The 19785-nt window shown below is 48.1% G+C and overlaps 1 long non-coding RNA gene across 1 annotated transcript in view; it reads right to left on the reverse strand.

Annotated features, from left to right (window-relative positions):
- LOC145341319 (uncharacterized) overlaps nt 1-12872 on the reverse strand; it is a 44756-nt gene extending 31884 nt beyond the window's left edge. The window contains exon 1 of the long non-coding RNA XR_013886357.1: nt 12784-12872. This is a non-coding gene — a long non-coding RNA (uncharacterized LOC145341319). The remainder of the gene's footprint in view (nt 1-12783) is intronic.
- Nucleotides 12873-19785: the final 6913 nt, after the last annotated feature.

Raw genomic sequence — 19785 nt, forward strand, 5'->3', positions numbered from 1 at the left:
TGCTGTTATTCTTCATTTCTGACTGGGTACAGCACCACCCCCCCCAAGCCCACCATCTTCCTGCTCCATATCAACTTCGCTTTCCACATTTTAATCGACTGAACATGATAAATAGGAGCAGGAGTCGGCCATCTAGCCCTTCGAGCCTGCCCCGCCATTCAATAAGATCATGGCTGATCTGAAGTGGATCAGTTCCACTTTCCTGCTTTCTCCCCATAACCCTTAATTCCCCTGTCTATCAGAAACCTATCTACCCGTGACTGCGCACTTGAGGATTCCCAGACTCAGAAATGAGTTTTAGGTGTACTAGGGCCCCCACCTCCTGGTAAGATGGAGCTTTACCCGACCGGCACCGTGCCAGTTTCCTCTACTCCTGCCTGGATATCACCAACATTGAGGGAAAATGGGGCTATTTACATGTCTGTTGGTTACCATGACAACGGTAGCATTGCAATTCCTGCCTGTGAACATGGCTGCTGTGGCCTGGATCTCGTTGACATCCAGTGAGCCATTCCTGCTGGATTGGGAATTTGCAACACTCTCTTCCCACCAATTCCATGGCTGTGGGCTCCTTCCATGCCAGCTTATTGCCTTATTCACAAAGCTTGGCCTGTGTTTCATGCTCTTACTCCGAATGTGAATCCAACATTGACCTCTACGTTTGTGGGATCGTCACAGGTCAGGGGACATGGAGTTGGGGGTAGGGTGTTAGCGTGGATAGAGGATTGGTTGTCAAATAGGAGGCAGAGAGTGGGGGTCAATGGGTGCTATTCGGATTGGCGGTTGGTGACTAGTGGGGTGCCCCAGGGGTCGGTGCTGGGGCCTCAGCTATTTACCATTTATATAGATGATCTGGAGGAGGGAACCAAGTGCAGGGTGTCGAAATTTGCTGATGACACCAAGATTGGGGGAAAGGCAAATTGTGCGGAGGGTGTGGAGAGTCTGCAGAAGGATCTAGATAGGCTGGGCGAATGGGCCAGGAAATGGCAAATGGAATTTAATGTTGGCAAGTGTGAGGTGGTCCACTTTGGTAGGAATAATGGTAGGAAGGACTATTACTTACGTGGCGAAAAACTGCAGCAGGCGACGGTGCAGAGGGACCTCGGGGTCCTTGTGCATGAGTCGCAAAAACCCAGCTTGCAGGTGCAGCAGGTGGTCAGGAAGGCGAATGGGATGCTGGCCTTCATAGCGAGGGGGATTGAATATAAAAGTAGGGAGGTCTTGCTGCGGCTGTATAGGGCATTGGTGAGGCCGCAGCTGGAGTACTGTGTGCAGTTTTGGGCGCCGCACCTGCGCAAGGATATTTTGGCCCTGGAGGGAGTGCAGAGGAGGTTTACTAGGCTGATACCGGAGTTGAGGGGATTGAGCTATGAGGAGAGGCTGAATAAACTAGGCTTGTACTCGTTAGAGTTTAGAAGAATGAGGGGAGATCTCATTGAGACGTATAAGATGATGAATGGGATGGATAGGATAGAGGTGGAGAGACTCTTCCCGCTCAAAAAAGACACTAGGACTAGGGGGCACAGCCTCAAGATAAAGGGGAGGTGGTTTAGAACGGAGTTGAGGAGGAACTTCTTCACTCAAAGGGTGGTGAATCTCTGGAATTCTCTGCCCATTGAAGTGGTGGAGGCTGCCTCGCTAAATATTTTTAAGAAGCGGGTTGATGGGTTCTTGATAAGAGAGGGGATTAAGGGTTATGGGGAGAGGGCGGGAAAGTGGAACTGAGCCACAACAGATCAGCCATGATCTTATTGAATGGCGGGGCAGGCTCGAAGGGCTAGATGGCCTACTCCTGCTCCTATTTCTTATGTTCTTACGTTCTTATGAAAGTCTCTTTAATTCGACCTGCGACAATCTGACTAATCTATAGTCTCATTTGGCAACTGTTTCCTTCGACAGAATGCAACTCTCAACGTAATCGCACTCCTGGTTGTGACAGACTCCGAGCCAAACACTTCATTCATTTGATTTGATTTATTATTGTCACATCTATTAACATACAGTGAAAAGTATTGTTTGTTGCGCGCTATACAGACAAAGCATACTGTTCATAGAGAAGGAAAGGAGCAATTGCAGAATGTAGGGTTACAGTCAGAGTTAAGTTGGAGACAAAGATAAACTTAGCACAAATTGGGCCATTCAAAAGTCTGATGGCAGCAGGGAAGAAGTTGTTCTTGAGTCGGTTGGAATTTTGTATCTTTTTCCCAACGGGAGAAGGTGGAACAGAATATATCCAGGCTGCATGGGGTCCTTAATCATGCTGGCTGCTTTTCCCAGGCAGCGGGAAGTGTAGGCAGAGGCCGATAGATTGGGCTTCATTCACAACCTTTTGTAGTTCCTTGCAGTCTTGGACAGAGCAGGAGCCCATACCAGGCTGTGATACAACCAGAAAGGATGCTTTCTATGGTGCATCTGTAAAAATTGGTGAGAGTCATAGCTAACATGCTAAATTTCCTTAGTCTTTGAGAAAGTAGAGGCGTTAGTGGGCTTTCTTAACTATAGTGTCGGCATGGGTAAGATGGATATAGAGGGATATGGGCCAAATGCGAGCAACTGGGACAAGCTTAACAAAAGGACGGCATAGAGAAGTTGGGCCGAAGGGCCTGTTTCCACGCTGTAACCCTCTATCACTCTATGACTTCCAGCTGGCCTGACAGATCGGGAAACATGCCAGAGCCCACCTCGGGCAAGCTGGCCGAGAGAGGGGGAACTTCAAAGGGAACGTAATAGCTAAACATCAGAACCCTTCAATCATCCTTCAAAGTGTTTTATTTTGTTAAGGGTCTCGCATTGAACCCATCATTTATTATGATACTTTTCCTGACCTTGCAATCCTCTGCCCATCCCCCACCAGAATCCAATCCCCAAGCCCATTCACCCCATTCCAATACCCCCCCTCTCCTCCTCCAGCGACTCCAAACCAGCCTCGATCTGCAAGCCCTATTTTCTGAGTATCTGTTTCAAATAAGAGTCATTTTCGACTCAAAGTGTTAACTGTTTCCCTGTTCACAGACCTGGTGAATGCTTCAGGAAGTAGGTGGCACAGTGGTTAGCATTGCTGCCTCACAGCGCCAGGGATCCAGGTTCAATTCCCAGCTTGGGTCACTGTCTGTGTGGAGTTTGCACATTCTCCTTGTGTCTGTGTGGGTCTCCTCCCACAGTCTAAAGATGCGTGGGTTAGGTTGATTGGTTATGCTAAATTGCCCCTTAGTGTCAGGGCATTAAAATTTTTTTTAAGGTTTAATTATTAGTAGGCTTACAGTAACATTGCAATGAAGTCACTGAAAATCCCCTAGTCGCCACACTCCGGCGCCTGTTCAGGTACACGGAGGGAGAATTTAGCATGGCCAATGCGCCTAACCAGCGTGTCTTTGGAAGTGTAGTAGTAAACCAGAGCACCCAGAGGAAACCCACGCAGAGACGGGGAGAATGAGCAAACTCCACACAGACAGTGACCCAAGCCGGGAATCAAACCCAAGTCCCTGGTGCTGTGAAGCAGCAGTGCCAACCACTGCCACCAGATTAGCAGGGTAAATACGTGAGGTTATGGGTATAAAACCTGGGTGGGATTGTTGTTGGTGCAGGCTTGATGGGCCAAATGGCCTCCTTCTGCACTGTAGGGATTTTATGATAAATAACCCTCTATTTTTATTTCCCTATTTTTTAGTTTCTATATCTTCCCTGGCCCTCATCCCCCAGTCTCCCCCTCCTCCCAAGCTTCTTACCTGTTTCCTGTTCCCCCCAACACCCCCTGCCATGTCCCCCCACCCCGCCCATTCCTCCATTCCATGAGTTTCTCTTTGACTTACCCATCCCCTGGCCTCCATTCCTCCTCTCCCCACAAAGCCCCGGCCCCTCGACCCCCATCCCACCTGACTTCCAATCCAGTGACTGTGCTTCCCTTCTCCCAATCCCGAGCTTCTGACCTTTCCAGTGTTCCCCGGAGTCCAAACACCTGCCCCCTCCACCACTAACCCCCCCTCCCATTCCCCCAAGATCCTGTTCACCATCCCAGTCCTGCATCTTCGACACTCCAGCTCTCTCTCTCTTCCTCTCCCAGAGGTTTATTCAGAAAAACATCGGAATGAGGAGCATAGAACATAGAACAGTACAGCACAGTACAGGCCCTTCAGCCCTCGATGTTGTGCCAAGCTATGTCCGAACCCAAGATCAAGCTATCCCACTCCCTATCATTCTGGTGTGCTCCATGTGCCTATCCAATAACCACTTGAAAGTTCCTAAAGTGTCAGACTCCGTATCACAGCAGGCAGGAGTAGGCAAATACAGCCCTTCGAGCCTGCTCCGCCATTCAACCAGATCCTGGTCGATCTCTCCCTGGTCTCAAATCCACCTCCCCACCTGTTTCCCCAAATCCCTTTAACTCATTTTTTTTAAAATCAGAAGTATATCTGTCTCCTGCCTGAAACACCACACCTTGGGACAGTGAGTTCCACAAATTCACTACCCTCTGCGAAAGCTGGTTCCTCTTCATCTTGGTCTTATTCTTGTTTGAGATTGCCCCACAAGGGGAAACATTTGGTCTACATCTACTCTATCAATCCCTTGTAATATTTTATATACCTCGATCAGATCCCCTCTCGTCCTTCTAAACTCTAGTGATTACAAACCCAAACTGTTTAATCTCTCCTCATACGCCAACCCTTTCATCCCCGGAATCAACCTGCTGAATGATCTAGTTCCTTCCTGGTGGTGAGTTTCCAAAGATGTGCAGGTTGGATGGATTCGTCACGGTAAATTGTGCAGAGGGACCTGGGGGCCCTTGTGTACGAGTCGCAAAAACCCAGTCTGCAGGTGCAGCAGGCGATCAAGAAGGCGAATGGGATGCTGGCCTTTATAGCGAGGGGGATTGAATAGAAAAGCAGGGAGGTCTTGCTGCAACTGTACAGGGTACTTTTAAGGTCGCAGCTGGAGTACTGTGTGCAGTTTTGGTCACCACACTTGCGGAAGGATATATTAGCCTTGGAGGGAGTGCAGAGGAGGTTCACTAGGCTGATACCGGAGATGAGGGGGTTAGACTATGAAGAGAGGTTAAATAGACTGGGTCTGTACTCGTTGGGGTTTAGAAGGATGAGGGGGGATCTTATAGAGACGTATAAGATAATGAAGGGGATGGATAGGGTAGAGGTAGAGAGATTCTTCTCGCTTAGAAAGGACAGCAGGACTAGAGGGCACAGCCTCAAGATAAGGAAGGGGCAGTTTAGATCAGAGATGAGGAGGAACTTCTTCACTCAAAGGGTGGTGAATCTCTGGAATTCTCTGCCCGTTGAAGCGGTGGAGGCTGCCTCGCTAAATATATTTAAGTCACGGGTAGATAGGTTTCTGATAGACAGGGGAATTAAGGGTTATGGGGAGAAAGCGGGAAAGTGGAACTGATCCACTTCAGATCAGCCATGATCTTATTGAATGGCGGGGCAGGCTCGAGGGGCTAGATGGCCTACTCCTGCTCCTATTTCTTATGTTCTTAAATTGTCACTTTGTGTCCTGAGATGTGTCAGTTAGATGGAGTGGGCATGGGAAGTGTGTGGGGATAGGGCGGGGGGTGGGGGGGTAGTAGAGCCTGGGTAAGATACTCTGTCAGAGAGAGTCAGTGCAGATTCAATGGGCGCCTTCTGCACTGCAGGGATTCTATGACTCTATACCTAGGGAGGGCTGGCTGTGATAGCTCCAATAACCAGACAATTACTTGGGGCTGGGCACAAGAGGGGGATGGAACGTGGTTGGTGCCCATTGACCAGCGCCCTGGGGAAAAGGAGGAATTTTGTTCGGGTGGGGGGGGAGGGGGGGTTTGAAACCACAGCTGCGGTTAGTTCAGTTTTACAAAGATTTAAATCGAGAAGGCATGTGATTGATAGTTGCCTGAGAAAGGTCACAGGTCACCAACCAGAACACAAGCTAAATTCGACTGGGTCAGTTTGTTCGTGCGCGCTCTGTATAAGTGGTTCTAGTCGCCGTGTTATAAAAAAGGATTTTGAGGCAAAAGAGAGAGACCATTTACAATAGTGATACCAGAAATGTGTGGGTGTCAGCCTCTGACCTTCGGGTAAGCATTCTCCAAGGCGGCCTTCACAACACACGACAGCGCAGAGTCGCTGAGCAGAGACTGATAGCCAAGTTCCGCACACATGAGGACGGTCTCAACAGGGATCTTGGGTTCATGTCGCACTATCTGTAACCCCCATGACTTGCCTGGGTTTGCAAAACCTCACTTACTGTACTGTCTGGAGACAATACACATCTCTTTAAACTGTGATCAGTGCTCCTTCCACTCACATTATCAGCCACTTCAGGTCTTGAACAGCAGGTTAGGTGTAAGGATTCGCATTTTAATCAGTAATCTCTAAACTGTCTGTGCTTTATATGCTCTGTCTGAGGCCAGAACTCTCCATTCACCTGACGAAGGGGGTAACCCCGAAAGCTAGTGAGTATATTATCAAATAAATAGGTTGGACTAAAACCTGGTGTTGTCAGACTTTTTACTGTGTACACGTCAGCCAGGGATTCTTTCTTCATTCATTCGTGGGACATGGGCGTCACTGGCTGGGCCAGCATTTATTACCCATCCCTATTTCCTCTTTGAGGGCAGTTGAGAGTCAACCACATTGCTGTGTCTCTGGAGTCACATGTAGGACAGACCAGGTAAGCACAGCAGATTTCCTTCCCTAAAGGACATTAATGAACCAGATGGGTTTTTCTGACAATTGGCAATGGTTTCGTGGTCATCAGTAGATTTGTAATTCCAGATTTTTTTTGTTGGATTCAAATTCCAACATCTGCCGCGGTGGGGTTCAAACCCAGATCCCCAGAACATTAGCCTAGTTTCTGGATTAATAGTCTAGCGATAATACCACAAAGTCATCGCCTCCCCTTATATAGTGGGTACACACGCCCGGCGAGGACCGCAGGTACGCGCGCCAGGGAAGGGTTGACAAACTCGGCCTCCTTTTTCTTGAAAAAAGGGCTGATCAGGTGACCTAATCGTGATCTTGAAAACGATGAAAGGTTTTGATGGAGTGAATCCAGACAGAAGGTGGGGAAGAGCGTAACTAGTGGCTATCAGTATGAGATAGTCACCAAGAAATCCGATAAAGAAGAGGCTTCTTTACCCACAGAGCGGTGAGAATGTGGATTGATGCATTTATGGAGAAACCAGACTAATATATGAGGGCTGTGGAACACAGGTTACCCACACTGATTTAGATGAGGAACGAGAGCACCTGTGCTCCCTCATGAAACTAAACACTGATATTTTTCTTGATAATGGGGTTTATTCACAGAATGCAGCATTGGACATGTTTGCTTCCTACTAACAACCTAATGCGTCCCGGCAGTCTCTCTCTATAAGTACTCTAAGCTCTTAATTAAACAATGCCCTACATTTCTGTATGCCAATAATATAATTAGCAACCAGTAAGATTCCATGCTTAAACCCGAAGAGAGGACACTAGACCCCAAGGTCTGCATTTTCCAAACTCTGTGAGGCTGAGGAGTAGGTGGGTGCTGGGGGCTGTTGTTATTACCGATACATTTGAAAAGGTGGCCTTCAAACAAGGAGGTTTGAGACTCACTGGTCTATCACCAGACCCCCCCCTCCAACCCCACTAATACAATACAACCTTTGAGAATCCCCAATCCATCACTGACAACCATGCCTTCAGTTACTGAAACTCCAAACTGGGGTCATCCCTCCCCAAACTTCCTCACTATTGAGTCCAAACCACCTCCCCCACCCCTGCCCATCTCTTTGACCAAGTTAGAATAGCACATAGAACACCAAATCCCTACTGTGGAGAAGGAGGCCATTCGGCCCATCAAGGAGGATTTTTCATAGTAACTTCAGCTAAAAGAACTGGAGGTGTCTCAAACAGATGCAGACCATAGAATCGCTACAGTGCAGAAGGAGACTATTCGGCCCATCGAGTCTGCACCGATCACAATCCCACCCACTCCCTATTCCCATAATCCCACATATTTACCTTACCCGAGGGTCAATTTAGTATGGCCATTCAATCTAACCCGCACATCTTTGGACTGTGGGAGGAAACCGGAGCCTGCAAAGGAAACCCACGCCGACACGGGGAGAATGTGCAAACTCCACACAGTGACCCGAGGGTGCAGTTGAACTTGGGTCCCTGGTGCTGTGAGGCAGCAATGCTAACCACTGTGCCACCGTGCCGTGTTAATGTAAGCCTACTTGTGACGCTAATAAATAAACTTTAAGGGTCTACACCAATAGAGTATCTTACCCAGGCCCACCCCCACCCTATCCCCATAACCACATACATTTACCCCGCTAATCCCCGTAACCTACACATCTTGGGATACTAAGGGGCAATTTAGCATGGCCAATCCACCTAACTTGCACATCTTTGGAGGAAACTGGAGCACCCGGAGGAAACCCATGCAGACACGGGGAGAATGTGCAAGGGCGGCACGGTAGCACAGCGGTTAGCACTGCTGCTTCACAGCTCCAGGGTTCTGGGTGCGATTCCCGGCTCGGGTCACTGTCTGTGTGGAGTTTGCACATTCTCCTCGTGTCTGCGTGGGTTTCCTCCGGGTGCTCCGGTTTCCTTCCACAGTCTAAAGATGTGCGGGTTAGGTTGATTGGCTATGCTAAAAAATTGCCCCTTAGTGTCCTGAGATGCTTAGGTTCGAGGGGTTAGTGGCTAAAATATGTAGGGTTATGGGGATAGGGCCTGAGCGAGTTTGTAGTCGGTGAAGGCATGATGGGCTGAAGGGCCTCTTTCTGCACTGTAAGATTCCATGATTCCTCATGGACAGTGACCGAAGGCTGGACTCAAACTCAGGTCCCTGGAGCTGTGAGGCAGCAGTGCTATCCATTGTGCCACCATGGCTCCTTTACAGTCACCCCTTTCTAATCTCTCCGTCTTCAGAGCCAGTCTTAGGTTCAGGGGGCACAGCGGGCAGTTGGCATTGGAAGGGGGGGGTTGCCAGGACCCCATTCGTGTAATGACTCTGAGACTCTGACATTTATCTAAATGCAGGGGGGACATTGGCCAAGACAGCTTCCCTGGCTGAGGGAAGGCAAGGCACCCAGTGAAATGAACGTTAGGTTGTGAAGGGAACAAGACAAAAGCCCTGGACATCAGAATCCCTGCAGCTTTCCCAACCTTGCAAACTGATGTCGAGGGACTTGCCATAAGTTTGATTCCCTGGAGTTGGCAGATACAGGAGAGGAAAGCTGCAGCGGGGAGGGGAGGGGAGGGGAGGAGGGGGAAGCAGTCCAAACCAAAGCCAAAGCAAACAACAAGGACAGTTAACCCACGTACCACATACAGAATGAAAATCTACCATCTGCAATCATTCCTCATTGGAAATGTCTGCTGTACATTCACCACTTGGCACTCAATCAAAATGCAAATGTTACACATGAGACATCATGCCCGCATCATCAACACTAACAATGCACTTAACCTGAGCAGTCACCTGTATTGGGCACGTAACACTTCCTATCATCACTGAATCTTAACTACGAATGCCCCAGTTGTAACACATTAAGCTCCCTCCACCCACCTCCCCTGGCAATTCTGGGCAGCGGTGGATCTGACACTGTTGTGATATTGGAGTGCGCAGTTTGAGGCAAGATATGGGAGCTGGAAGTTTTGCTGTGAACAGTTCATTGTCCCATTCTCCTACCACATTCTCTATGACACTGCGAGTTCCGCAGGATCGGAATTCTCAAACTCAGTAAAGATATGACAAACCAGCTGGGACCCCAGTCAGCTCTAGGCACCCACATGCTTCCAGGAGGCACCTCACTCCCCACCAGCCACAGCCAAGCCAACACCTCAGAGGGGTGAGTGCAGAGTGGACCATCCACCCTCTCCTTGTAAACTTCTCTCCCCTTCTCTCTCTGCTTTCCACTAGGGGAGTGGGGTTACGCTAATAGTTAACATTTAACCCCACGGGCCTCAGAGGTGACCTGAACCCAGTTAAAATGGGAGAATTAGAGTGCTCGAGGGGCAGTAAACCCGTATCCATCTGTGTTTGATACAAGACCAGAAACTGACACACACAGGATGGGACACAAGGTTAATCCTAATGTGGGGTTACCAAAATCAAGTGATTGTTGTCAGTGCAGGCTTGATGAGCCAAATGGCCTCCTTCTACACTATAGGGATTCTATGATTCTATTGCTCCTGTCATTGGATAATTTCTAACTTGTTTGAGTTTAAATGGTTAGAGAGTGAGAATCTGTAATCACAAAACATCCTTCCTAACCTCAGAACTCCCAAGGCGTTTTACACCCATTGAGAGTTCTCTGAAGTATCATATATTCAAGCTGATCTTTCTCTGTACCCCAGCTATGACTGTAACACTACATTCTGCGCCCTCTCCTTTCCTTCTCCCCATGTACTCTATGAACAGCATGTTTTGTCTGTATAGTGCGCAAGAAACAATACTTTTCACTGCATCCCAATACATGCAACAATAATAAATCAGATCAAGTGCAAGAGACACAGCAGCTAATTTGTGCATAGCAAGATCCCGCAAACAGAAACATGATCGCAGAATTGTACTCCTGCAGGAGACCATGTGGCCCATTGTATCTGCACCAGCTAACCAAGCAAGCATCTTGACTTAGTGCCATTGCCCTGCCTTCCCCTACACACTGTTTCTATTTAAATAGTCATCCCACGCCATCTTTGTTGTCTCAAATGAACCTGCCTCCACCACACTTCTGGGCAGTGCATCTGAGACCCCAACCACTCACTGTGTGACAAAGATAATGACCAAAAACTCTGTTGGTGTTAATTGAGGGATGAATATTGGTCCAGGATTGTGCCTGCTATCTTTCTGGTGGTATTGCAGCTTGGTATGACTCCTGCTCTGCCCAAGACAGCAAGGAACTAGAAAAAGTAGTGAATGTAGCCCAATCAGTCACGCAAATCGGCCTCCCATCCATTGACTCTGTCTACAATTCCCACTGCCTCGATAAAGCATCCATTGCTAGAGGGATAGAGTTTAAAAACAGCGAGGTTATGTCGCAGCTGCATAAGGTGCTGGTGAGGCCACACCTGGAGTACTGTGTACAGTTTTGGTCTCCTTACTTGAGAAAGGATATACTGGCACTGGAGAGGCTGCAGAGGAGATTCACTAGTTCCAGAGTTGAGAGGGTAGGCTTATGAGGAGAGACTGGGACTACACTCTTTGGAATTCAGAAGAATGAGGGGAGATCTTATAGAAACATATAAGATTATGAAGGGAATAGACAAGATAGAAGGAGGAAAGTTATTTCCACTGGGGAATGAAACTAGAACTAGGGGGCACAGCCTCAAAATAAGGGGAAGCAGGTTTCGGACTGAGTTGAGGAGGAACTTCTTCACACAGAGGGTTGTGAATCTGTGGAACTCCCTGCCCAGTGAAGCAGTTGAGGCTACCTCATTGAATGTTTTTAAGGCAAGGATAGATAAATTTTTGAACAGTAAAGGAATTAAGGGTTATGGTGAGCGGGTGGGTAAGTGGAGCTGAGTCCACAAAAAGATCAGCCATGATCTTATTGGATGGCGGAGCAGGCTCGAGGGGCCAGATGGCCGACTCCTGCTCCTAGTTCTTATGTTCTTATAATCAAAGACCCCATGTACCCCGGACATTCTCAGTTCCATCTTCTTCCCTTGGGAAAAAGATACAAAAGTCTGAGGTCACGTACCGACCGACTCAAGAACAGCTTCTTCCCTGCCGTCAGACTTTTGAATGGACCTACCTCGCGTTAAGTTGATCTTTCTCTGCACCCTAGCTATGACTGTAACACTACATACTGCACTCTCTCATTTCCTTCTCTATGAACGGTATGTTATGTCTGCACAAGAAACAATGCTTTTCCCTGGATACTAATACATGTGACAGTAATAAATCAGATCAAATGCGGGAAACGCAGCAGCCAACGTGTGCATAGCAAGATCCCACAAACAGCAAGGCAATCGCAGAATTGTTACGGTGAAAGAGGCCATTTGGCCCATTGTCTCCCCGCCGGCTAGCCAAGCGAGCATCATGACTTAGTGCCAGCCCCCTGTCTTTTCCCCATGCCCCTACACACTGTTTCTATTTAAATAATCGTCCCGTTCCATCTTGAACGCCTCCGTTGATTATGCCTCCGTTGCACTCCCAGGCAGCGCATTCCAGAACCCAACCACTGGCTGTGGGACAAAGATAATCTGTGGATGTTAAGTAAGGGATGAATATTGGTCCAGGATACTGCCCCGCTCTTTCCATCCGCTCTCATGGAATTCCACCCCCCACAGTGAGAGAGGGGACAGGACCTGGGTAATAGCCCCTCGTCCTCCGACAGTGCAGCACTCTCTCATTACTGCAGTGGCAATGTATGGGAGCATAGAGGGGGTAAATGGGGAGGGGGGAACTAATCCGAGGTTTAGTCTTAACCTCTGGGCTGCTGTTCCCGGGTTAAATCTTGCCTCCCTCACCCCTGAGTGAGCTATCTTTTCAGAAGTAGCAAAGCCTTCGATTTTAACATTGATTTGGTTGTTTTGCAAGCCTGCTTTTTGGAGAACTGGAGAGAAAACAAACTGGGGGGGGGAAAAAAAAAGTTGGAATCTGGCTGCAGTGTAGAAACCGGTTAAAACTTTCCCCGTTGGCGAGCAATTTCATCCCAGGATTGAGTCTCCCACCGGTCGCTGCACTTTCTGCAGAAGGAGGGGCTGGGAGAGGGGATCTTGAGAGAATCGACTGGGTCGCTGATCAGAAAAGCAGGAGGAATGAGTGTGAAATCTGCAGGGATTACCTTACCTGGGTTGGGTTAGAACATAATCCTCCAGGTTTTTTGTCCGGATCTTTGCAGAGCTCTGCAATCAGACGGTCACTTAAACTCTTGGCCAAATGCAGCAGTTGTGTTAAAGTTGTACTGGGACTGCACTCCGGGCTGGTTTTTCATTGATAACTTTCTTCCTGATTGTTAATTTCACACACCTCCTTTGATTGCACCGCTCCCTCCACAACTCCCCGGGCTGCACTTCAAGCTTCTTTCATTCTTTCTGGAGGGGTAGGAGTTAATGAGTCTGGATCAAGTCCTATTTGTTCCGTCTCATTCCCTCTTCTTGTGTGTGGTGTACTCTGTGTGTGTGTGTGTGTACAAGTCCTGCCTTAAAAGAATATGGCCAATGGTATTCACAGAGACGCGTTACAGAGCTCCCCACTCTGTTACAGGTGGGACTTAGATGTATGGATTCTGACATATACACAGAACCCCAAGGGGCTGCCACACCCAGAATTTAATTACACCTCTCTTTATCCTGGAAATCCTTTCAAATACAAGAGTAATTATCCCAACACAATAAGAGACGGGAACCCTTTCAGAGACACAAAACATCTCTAATTAATACGACCTGTCTGTTACTTTTCTCATGAGTGGCTTTCCCGTTTAGAATCACAGAGTACCTGCGGTGAGGCCATTCAGCCCATCAGGTCTGTCTCAACTCTCCTTCAGACCCTGTCCCTGTAACCCCACGTAATTACACAGCTGGTTGCCCCAACCTGCGCACCTTTGGACACTAAGGGGCAATTTACCATGTCCAGTCCATCTAACCCGTACATCTTTGACACTGAGGGACAATTTAGCATGGCCAATCCACCCTAACCTACACATCTTTGGACACTAAGGGGCAATTTACCATGTCCAATCCACCTAACTACACACCTTTGGACGCTAAAGGCCATTTTAGCATGGCCAAGCCACCTAACCTACCCATCGTTGGACACTAAGGGGCAATTTAGCACGGCCAATCAGCCTAACCTGCACATCTTTGGACACTAGGAGCAATTTAGTATGGCTGATTCCCCCTAACCTGCATATCTTTGGAAAGGGTCGATTTAGCATGGCTAATCCACCTAAGCACATAACTCTGGACTACAAATGCAGGAATTTTTAAGACCCTCGAGCCTGTTCTGTCATTTTGTTAGTTCATGGTTGACCTGTGATCCGATTCCCTTTATCACCAACCACCCCCCCACGCACCACACCCCCCCCCATTAAAAGAAGGATTTACATTTAGATGGCGTCTTTCATGTCCAGCACACTTTACAGCCAATAAAGAGCTTTTGAAGTGGAGTCACTCGCTATGGAATGTGGTGGCCATTTTGCGCACAGCAAGCTCCCATAAACAGCACTGTGACCAGATCCTCCATTTTCACAACGCTGATTGGAAAATAAATATTGGGGCCAGGACAACATCTTCCTCTTCAAAATAGAATCCTAACACCCAGCTGGGAGGGCAGATATTCTGATATCTCAATTTGAAAGGCAGTGCATGTGACAGTGCAGAGCAGAACTGTGCTACAGAGTCAATCTTGAGCTCTATGTTGGGGTTCTGGAGGGGGGGCTTGAACCCTCAATCCTCCTGCCCTGTCTGATTCTATTATGTCCCAGTATCCGGGGATTTCCTGACCCAATAACTCTTTCAAGTCGAACTTTCCGTTATGTCACAAAAGCATCATCTTATTAGCATAAGGGGCAGCACAGTGGAACAGTGGTTGGCACTGCTGCCTCACAATGCCAGGGACACGGATTCAACTCCCAGCTTGGGTCGCTGTGCGGAGTCTGCATGTTGTCCCTGTGTCTGCGTGCATCTCCCCTTGGTGCTCCAGTTTCCTCCCACAGTCTGAAAGATGTGCTGGTTAGGTGCATTGGCCATGTTAAATTCTCCCTCAGTGTACCTGAACAGGCACTGGAGTGTGGCGACTAGGGGATTTTCACAGTAACTTCATTGCAGTGTTAATGCAAGGCGACTTGTGACACTAATGAACAAACTTTAATGGCCTCACTGGAACTGAATGTGGGTCTCAGACGGATACCTGCCACATCCAGGTTTATTTAATCTGCTGCTATCACTGGTCAGTGTCATACGTCAAGGAATATAGCTCTTACTTTTAGGAAGAAACACCAAAACTACCCATCAGACCCAGACAAAGGAGACCATCTCTGTGTAGGTTGGCATTGCTGTCATAGTAACCAGGAAACAGGACACCATCACTGTCATAGCAACCAGGAAACAGGACGCCATCACTGTCATAGCAACCAGGAAACAGGGCACCATCACTGCCATAGCAACCAGGAAACAGGGCACCATCACAGTCATAGTAACCAGGAAACAGGGCACCATCACTGTCATAGCAACCAGGAAACAGGGCACCATCACAGTCATAGCAACCAGGAAACAGGGCACCATCACAGTCATAGCAACCAGAAAACAGGGCACCATCACAGTCATAGTAACCAGGAAACAGGGCACCATCACTGTCATAGTAACCAGGAAACAGGGCACCATCACTGTCATAGCAACCAGGAAACAGGGCACCATCACAGTCATAGCAACCAGGAAACAGGACACAATTACTGTCATAGCAACCAGGAAACAGGGCACCATCACAGTCATAGTAACCAGGAAACAGGGCACCATCACAGTCATAGTAACCAGGAAAAAGGGCACCATCACTGTCATAGCAACCAGAAAACAGGGCACCGTCACTGCCATAGCAACCAGGAAACAGGGCACAATTACTGTCATAGCAACCAGGAAACAGGGCACAATTACTGTCATAGCAACCAGGAAATAGGGCACCATCACAGTCATAGTAACCAGGAAACAGGGCACAATTACTGTCATAGCAACCAGGAAACAGGGCACCATCACTGTCATAGCAACCAGGAAACAGGGCACAATTACAGTCATAGCAACCAGGAAATAGGGCACCAACACTGCCATAGCAACCAGGAAACAGGGTGCCATCACTGTCATAGCAACCAGAAAACAGGGCACCATCACTGTCATAGCAAAAGGAAACCGTTTGCAGCCGAGACCATGCGTTGTGTCAATTGAAGGGCCTGTGCAAACCAGCAGCGTTAACTTGTGTTATCACATCTTATCGTGCACTGGGTAACAGCCTTGTTTCTGAGTGGAACAATGTGGTTTGTTACCCAACTCTCACAATCTGAGCACAAGCATCAGGCTGATAACACAGAGATGTCGTCCTTCAGCTGAGATGGTAAACCCGCTCTCTCAGGTGGATGTAAAAGACCTCACAATTGCAACTTGAAGGAGAAGCAGAAGAATTCGCCCCAACGTCCTGGACCAACATCCATCCCTCAGACAAGATCAAGCACAGATGATTTGGTCATTAGCCCAATGCTATTCCTGGGATCTTGCTGTGTACAGATTGGCAGCCACATTTCCAGCTTTACAACTGTGTCTGTTTGAGAAGTACTTCATTAGTTGTAAGGGACTATCAGATGGTCTGAGGTTGTGAAAGCTGCTATATAAATGCAAGTAAATGTGTTTAAACCTCCAAGCAATATAAGGTTCACATTCCTACCTTGAGGCACAAAATAACCACTATTCTACCACACAGATGTTTAGAAAAAATATACTTTGGCCTTCAAATTATGCAGAATAAACATAAAGATGTGAATTTCTGAACAGGAGTTTGGTATGAGGCTCCTTTCCATTCTATGATCTTCTATAATCAGAGGACTTGGAGGCAACCCACACTGACACGGAGAGAACGAACAAATTCCACATAGATAGTGACCCAAGACCGGAATTGAACCCGGGTTCCCGGTGCTGCGAGGTAGCAGTGCTAACCAATGTGTCACCGCATCATAATGATAACTCCTCACAAGAATGAGAAATCTCTGCAATGATAACCCCCCCTTTTCAGTTTGAATTTGGTGCCAAGTCAAGCGGATCTCCAGATGTAGAAAAACAGCGGTGCTTATCAGAGTAAGCAGCCAATCGCATTGAAGAATTCTCACAGACAGCAAAGCGGTCATTAAAAGCAGAGGCTCCCCTTCACGTTTAAATGTAATTTTTGCAGAGACCGAAATAAAGATTGGGATGTGAACATGATTACAATAGGAGCCCAGGTGCTCCCTCCCTGACCGGCCTTGCCATTATGCCCCTGGGTCTTCTCTCCCATCCTTGTCACACCTACCTGGTCCTGTGGGGTCTCACACTTCGATGGTGGGACTGATCGCAGTCCCAGCAATGGCCACCACTCCCAGTGGCGCTACTGAGACAATGGAGCTGCCAACCAGTCACATTGGTCAGCACTTCTCTGTGGTGGGACCTCCTCCTGAGAAAGGAGTGGGAATCCCACATCCATGTTCCATGTTGTTGGGGTGTTGTAGTAAGGGCAATGATTGGAGACCACCAGTTAGTATAATGAACTATAACTGTTTATTGACAAGCAGATAAAGAAATAGAGAACTTTCACAATGTTAACACTTCCAGTTTTGGGATCTACTCTGGCTGTAGAACCCCACACACTGCACCAACATCCCCACGCTCATTCCCCATTGGGCAATCCAGTCACATGATGTACACCCCTTAAAGGGGCCAGTTCCTACAAGGGAGGGGGGGAACTCTGGCATCTGAAAATTTTGCCATTCGTTTTCTTAGCGACCACATTTCCAAAGAACCTCATTGGCTGCGAACTGCTTTGGCGGGGGCATTCTGAGGTCATGAAAGGTGCTATACAAATGCGACTCACCATCTGTAAGTAATCTGGAACTGGGGGGTCGCTGTTTAAAAATAAGGGGTCGCCCCATTTAAGACGGAACTGAGGAGAATCTTTCCTAGGAGATCACGAGCTTTTGGAACTCTCTTTCTCAAAAGGCAGTAGAAACAGAATGTTTTAATTCTTTTAAAGGCAGAGCTGGATAGATTGTTGATAAGGAAGAGGAGTCAAAGATTATCGGGTGTAGGTGGAAGAGTGGGGTTGAAATTACGATCAGATTAGCCACTGAATGGCAGAACAGGCTTGAGGGGCCGAGAGACTTACTCCTAATTTGCACGTTCACACGCAAGTCTTTCATAAGAACATAAGAACATAAGAAATAGGAGCAAGAGTAGGCCATCTAGCCCTTCGAGCCTGCCCCGCCATTCAATAAGATCATGGCTGATCTGTTGTGGCTCAGTTCCACTTTCCCGCCCTCTCCCCATAACCCTTAATCCCCTCTCTTATCAAGAACCCATCAACCCGCTTCTTAAAAATATTTAGCGAGGCAGCCTCCACCACTTCAACGGGCAGAGAATTCCAGAGATTCACCACCCTTTGAGTGAAGAAGTTCCTCCTCAACTCCGTTCTAAACCGCCTCCCCTTTATCTTGAGGCTGTGCCCCCTAGTCCTACTGTCCTTTCTGAGCGGGAAGAGTCTCTCCACCTCTATCCTATCCATCCCATTCATCATCTTATACGTCTCAATGAGATCTCCCCTCATTCTTCTAAACTCTAACGAGTACAAGCCTAGTTTATTCAGCCTCTCCTCATAGCTCAATCCCCTCAACTCCGGTATCAGCCTAGTAAACCTCCTCTGCACTCCCTCCAGGGCCAAAATATCCTTGCGCAGGTGCGGCGCCCAAAACTGCACACAGTACTCCAGCTGCGGCCTCACCAATGCCCTATACAGCTGCAGCAAGACCTCCCTACTTTTATATTCAATCCCCCTCGCTATGAAGGCCAGCATCCCATTCGCCTTCCTGACCACCTGCTGCACCTGCAAGCTGGGTTTTTGCGACTCATGCACAAGGACCCCGAGGTCCCTCTGCACCGTCGCCTGCTGCAGTTTTTCGCCCGAACTAGTTTACAACTTTTAAAGATTATTTATTAGTGTCACAAGCAGGCTTACATTAACGCTGCAGTGAAGTTACTGTGAAAATTTCCTAGTCACTACACACTGGCGCCTGTTCGGGTACACTGAGGGAGAATTTAGCATGGCCAATGCACCCTAACCAGTACATCTTCCAGGAGGAAACTGGAGCACCTTGAGGAAACCCACGCAGACACGGGGAGAATGTGCAGACTCCGCACAGGCGGTGGCCCAAGCCAGGAATTGAACCTGGCTCCCTGGCACTGTGAGGCAGCAGTGCTAACCGCTGTGCCACCGTGCTGCCCATAGTGGGTCATAGTTTGAGGATAAGGGGTAAACCTTTTAGGACTGAGATGAGGAGAAATTTCTTCACCCAAAGGGTGATGAATGTGTGGCATTCACGACCATGGAAAGTAGTTGAGGCCAAAACGTTGTGTGATTTTAAGAAGAAATTAGATGTACCTCTTGGGGCTAAAGGGGTGGTGGGGAAGAGGGGGAATCAGGATATTGAATTTGATGATCTGTCACGGCCAGAATGAATGGCAGAGCAGGCTCAAAGGGCCGAATGGCCTACTCCTGCTTCTAGCTTCTATGTTCATATGAGCTCGTGGCTTTGAGAAAGTTGGAGAGGGAAAGAACAGGCGCTTTGCAAGACGACTACAATCTTTGGGCGCCATGCCAACCATGGAGCTAGGACTCTCTGAAAACATCCTCTGTCGCTGGAAAAAGAACACAGTGAAAAACGGCCAAGTTCATTTGCGTTCTGAACACAGATTTATGGACTATTTATAGAACAAGTTGGGATCTGGAAGGAAGTCAACTACATCTGGCATGTCTGCCCAATAGAACACAAATCTGACCAGTTTATCTATTCATCTCACTGTTCCACTTTCAGATTGAGTTTGTCCTCTGATCTCCTTTCCTCTTTCTCCTGCCAGCTCATCCCATCAAATTCCTCTCCGTGATGCTTTGAAGCTGCTGTTGACGAGACTTGGACGGGAATCTGTTTGCCCATTTGCCAGATGCAATTGTGTATTTTTATTTGTCCGCTCAAATCTGATTTGTCAGGCAGTAAATCGCCAGTGTTCGCTTCAGGTACCCGTATCCCATCCTTCCGTCCAGTCCATCACACAAACCAGCCTCCCGTTC

This window comes from Carcharhinus amblyrhynchos, chromosome 3 (assembly GCF_965287045.1).
Source record: "Carcharhinus amblyrhynchos chromosome 3, sCarAmb.v2.hapA, whole genome shotgun sequence".
NCBI classification, from domain to species: domain Eukaryota; kingdom Metazoa; phylum Chordata; class Chondrichthyes; order Carcharhiniformes; family Carcharhinidae; genus Carcharhinus; species Carcharhinus amblyrhynchos.